This window comes from Prionailurus bengalensis, chromosome C2, assembly GCF_016509475.1.
Source record: "Prionailurus bengalensis isolate Pbe53 chromosome C2, Fcat_Pben_1.1_paternal_pri, whole genome shotgun sequence".
Taxonomy (NCBI): Eukaryota; Metazoa; Chordata; class Mammalia; order Carnivora; family Felidae; genus Prionailurus; species Prionailurus bengalensis.
In genome coordinates this window covers 96,640,735-96,646,152 of record NC_057350.1, presented here as the reverse complement: position 1 = coordinate 96,646,152, position 5,418 = coordinate 96,640,735, and positions in this window count along the sequence as shown.

The window sequence follows — 5,418 nt, the reverse complement described above, 5'->3', positions numbered from 1 at the left end:
GCTGTTTGTATGCCTTAATGTTCATTTTGATTTATCTTAAATCGATACATTCAGAAAGGAGGTACTGTATTACCAGACCAGGAGGCACCTCTATGAAAGATAATTTACTGTTCTAAAATAATCCATTTAAAATAAAGAACCTAAAAGAAAACATAAGAGAACCATTGGACTCTTAAGTGCTTTGAACTAGTTTTGCAGTTTGATTTTATGCCTTGCATTACCTTAGTTACAAATCTTTCAGAAAAATCTGGTGTTTACCTATGAGCATAATATCATTCCTTGGATTTAGACACTTCTAAAATGATGATGAATATTAAATTATTTTCCTTCAGTCACAGAGCATTTTGCTTTGTAGTTCAAATAGGTGTTGTGGGTAGGTTTTTTTTTCTTTAGGCTGTTTCCCATCTAGTGTTTGACTAAAGATGTTAAATTTTTCTAATTGTGAAAAAAGGCATTTTCTGCATACTGACACATTTTATTAAACATGGCTTGACTGCTTCTTTATAGTATTCCTTGTAAGTGGACAGAAATACAGCTGTTGATGTTAATGCAACTCTGTCAAGGCTACAGTCATTTTAATAAGTTTCCTCCCGGCAAATGTTCATTGATTTAAGTGCCTGGGTGTTTTCCCCTCACATTTTCAGAACGCTGCTACTGCTTATTTTCACAGGAAGGATATGCATAATTACAGCTTCGAGCTTCTTAATCACCAGTAACACTAATCCCTATTTTGGGGTATGATAATGGTACCAAAAGTGTTTTTCAGAAATAAAAAATGACCTAACTTTTACTACTGTGTTAAGACCCAGGCACTCAATATTTATCCTAAAGCTCTTTATAATATATGTACTATGTCTAGTCTTAAAGACATTTGGAGCATGACAAGAAAGTCAGCTTCTTATTGATGTTTGTGGATTCTTACAGAATGTTAGTACAAATTTTTATAAATACCTGGTGGTCCCTGGGGGAAATAACATCCTTAACGATAGAAAGTGGGTTAGAAATTTCAGGTCAGTGTCTCTACTATTCGAGGTTGTATACCTAAAGCAACTAAAAATCAAAAGGCTGCCACTATTCTGTGCCTCAAAAGCATCGCTGGCTGTCTTGTTGGCTAATATTAAATATTCTTATGCCAGAGCATGGAGGAATTGTCCACATTAGTCAATGGAATGGTGATTTCTTTTTTACAAGGAACTTCCAAGTTTGCTATGCTACTGTAAGTAGAAGCATGAAGCTTTTGGATAATGTATGATTTATTGTGGAGTAGGTATAAATTGGCCTAAGGACTGAATTAACCAGCTGAGTCCAGATAATAGGAATAAAGCATATGTAATTCTTCTTAAAGTCAATGTATTAGATTGTTTTCCCTTTTCCCTCCCACTAATTTCTTCAGTTTTCCGACTATATGGCCTAGACAACTCTAATTGAAATAATTTGGAATTAGTCAAATACTATTCGGAAACTAATAAATTTTAATGTATCACATCGAAATTATGCAGTGGTGATGGGTTTTAATGTTTCTCCCCTTTTTGGTTTTACATTGTAAGTACCAATTAGCTGCCAACTATAGAAAAATGTCTTTTGTGACTTGAATTTTCTTTTTTGAATCTTTATTAGGAACTGGAAAGCTGCAAGTACAGTTGATTGTTGTTCTTCATGGCAGTTAGATTCTATAGTCACCACTAATATAGAACTAATACAGAATACTGAACCATTGCTCCTAGGGAAAATACAGGCCTATTGTTCTGCAAGCCTCTGGTCACATTTTTATCAACTAGTCAATACAGAAGCTTGTTTCAGGTGTCTTTGTGTTTTGTTGATTTACTAACATTGAAGTCATTGTCAACAGCCCTGTAACTTCATGCTTCACCGAAGCTCACCTAACATGTTATTTTCTGCATGAGGCATATCACAGCCTTCTTGCACCTATTCGGAAAAATTAGCACTTCAGCACTACATCTGGGGGGGCATTTTAAACGGAAATCACCAATGAAAGCACAAAAATGCAAAAAAAAAAAAAAATGGCACTAACTGGAGCAAAGGATATTCATCTACAGTATGGGAGGTGAAACACCTTGCTCAACCCCAAGTAGGAACATATGCATTGAGCAAGTCAAAATTTTCACTCTAGAGGTGACCCCAAGAGCACCAGGGAAGTTTTAAAGAGTAGGCAAACACGGGATCCATGAATGAGGATGCTCAATTGTACTTACTATGTTATAAAGCTATGACATCCATCTGCCTGATCTACAGAATAGATCATCATGCTCCCATATTTCCATAACATTTTAGAAAATATTTTTAAGTAATCTCTACACCCAGCATGGGGCTCCAACTCACAACCCTGAGATCAACTCTGCTCCACTGACTTAGTCAGCCAGGCACCCCTCCATAACATTTTAAATGTCCACTGTCTGAAAGTAAATAGTTCCTAATTATTGGTAGTCGATAGTTTGCTTTTACTCTGTTTCAGTGGCATGGCAATTCTCTGTTTAATCATTCAGTAACATTGAGTACTTACTGTGTGCCAGAATTTTATTAGGCACAGCCATGAATTAAAAATTACAAACATAGGGGCACCTGGCTGGCTCAGTGGTTAAGCATCCAACTCTTGATTTCGATGGTCTCAACAGTTCGTGAGATCAAGCCCCAATTCAGGCTCTGTGCTGACAGCATGGAGCCTGTTTGGGATTCTCCCTCTCTCTACCCCTGCTTGCTCTCTCTCGCTCGCTCTCCTCTCTTTGTGTGTGTCTCAAAATAAACTTAAAAAAAATTACAGATTAGTTAAATATTACAGCCCTCCCCCCTTAGACCATCAAATACTGTGATATGTGCTATATGGTAGGGATTTGTCCTTATGTGCTGGATATCTCTATCCCCTCCATCTCTACTCCACCCTCTTCCCCATGAAGCTGATGAATGGCCCACAGCAGTGAGCTCTTGCCTCCTGGCCTCTGGGTGGGTTTGGCTGAGGAGTGCCCTGGTCAGAGATAGACTGATGGTCAGAATACCTTTTCTTTTGGCTCTGTCACCATCTTTTCCAAGCTTCCCTTCACTAATTTCCTTGGATTTGCCACTCCCTGTGCTTTTCCTTCTGCCCAGGAGGTAATATCAGCTCTGCTGCCACTAATCTGGAGTTGTTCAAGTTACTGTGCTTCCTGTTGTGGTTCCCTGCTCCCAAACCTTTGTGCAGTATCTCCTCAAAGTATCTTAATTTAAGGACCATCTGCTTCCCATTGGAACCAAGACAAATCAACCAAAGAGAAATTCCTAGAGGACAAATATTCCAATGAGTTTACAACCTCTGAGAGGTCCTTGTCGCCAGTTATTAGAAAGGATCTCACAACCTTGCAGAACATGTCCTAACAGTTTTAGTAACTAAAATCCTATTCTAGTAGATATCTATGCAGATACTACACAAGTAAATGAATTTGTCTTCTTGGACAAGTCTTAAGCCAAAGTCTGCAGCATTTAGCTGTGAGTTTATGAGTAGATCCAAATGCATTTACTCCACTTTTCCAACCTACCCCAGAGATCCTCTGAAACTTAAATAACTCACATGGCTTTTCCATTCAAATAAATTTTCAGGCTGAGAAAGGACATCCTTTCTTAGATTTATAGTTTTTAGGATTGTCCAAAAGGCCTATAATCTCTATCCTTTGCCTGGTGGTACAAAGGGCAGGAGGGCTAAGTTTCTCTGGAATTAGATCACCACACTTTGGTCATATTTCAAATGAATGCCACCATCAATTCAACGTTTTTGTGCCATGGATTCTTTTTCAGAATAATGTTTTTAAGCGCAGAAAATGAAATGCATGGGATTACAAAGAAAACCAATTAGGCGCACCTGGGTGGCTCAGTTGGTTGAGCTTCTGACTCTTGATTTCAGCTTGGGTCATGGTCCCAGAGTCGTGTTGTCAGGCTCCAAGCTGAGCATGGAGCTTGCTTGGGATTCTCTCTCTCTCTACCCTTTCCCCTGCTCACATGTACTCTCTCTCTAAAAAAAAAAAAAAAAAAAAAATTAAAAAATAAATAATTTTTAAAGTAAAAAAATTATATTGAAGTACAAGTTATCAAAATAATGTAAATGTATAATACAGTAATATATGTGTTCACTTAATAACCACATCTAGCAGGAAGTTTAACAACTGCTGTGATATCAAAGTAGCATAAACAGTATGATATCTCTACAACAGTTGTGGTATGAAAATACCTGATTTCTATTGTTGACAAACTCACAGCTACTGCCTGATACAGCTCTGGATTGTTGCATTTATAATAAAAAGAAATACTAAATTCCGCTTAAAGTTTAGAGGAAATAATTTTTATTCGCATCCAAGTTCACGTATCATCTGAATTCTACCCTCAAATCTCTTAGAGGTGTGCAGACTCTGGGTTAAGAAACCCTGACCTAGCTAACCAGATATTGGTGGCAATATTTCAAATAGGACTATAACATGGTATTCAAAGGCCAATGATACTTAATTTAGCATGATTTGATATTTTATTTTCATATTATTCACATGTCTACTTCATTAATGCATATATAGCAAATTACATGTGTGAGGTTTTATTTATAATACATTATATCTTGGGGCATCTGGCAGGCTCAGCTGGTAGTGTACAACTCTTTTCTTTCTGTTGTCTTTTTAAAAAATTTTTATTTAACTTATTTTTCTAATTTACATCCAAGTTAGTTAGCATATAGTGCAGCAATGATTTCAGGAGTAGATTCCTTTATGCCCCTTACCCATTTAGGCCATCCCCCCTCCCACAACCCCTCCAGTAACCCTGTTTCTTCTCCATATTTAAGAGTCTCTTATGTTTTTGTCCCCCTCCCTGTTTTTTATTATATTTGCTTCCCTTCCCTTATGTTCATCTGTTTTGTATCTTAAAGTCCTCGTCTGAGTGAAGTCATATGATATTTGTCTTTCTCTAATTTCGCTTAGCATAATACCCTGTAGTTCCATTCACATAGTTGCGAATGGCAAGATTTCATTCTTTTTGATTGCCTAGTAATACTCCATTGTATATATATATATATATATATATATATATATATATATATATATATATATACACACACCACATCTTTTTCCATTCATCCATCGATGGACATTTGGGCTCTTTCCATACTTCGGCTATTGTTGATAGTGCTGCTATAAACACTGGGGTGCCTGTGTCCCTTCGAAATAGCATACCTGTATCCCTTGGATAAATATCTAGTACTACAATTGCTGGGTCATAGGGTAGTTCTGTTTTTAATTTTTTGAGGAACTTCCATACTGTTTTCTAGAGTGGCTGCACCAGTTTGCATTCCCACCAACAATGCAAAAGAGATCCTTTTTCTCCACATCCTCACCAACATCTGTTACTGCCTGAGTTGTTAATGCTAGCCATTCTGACAGGTGTGAGGTG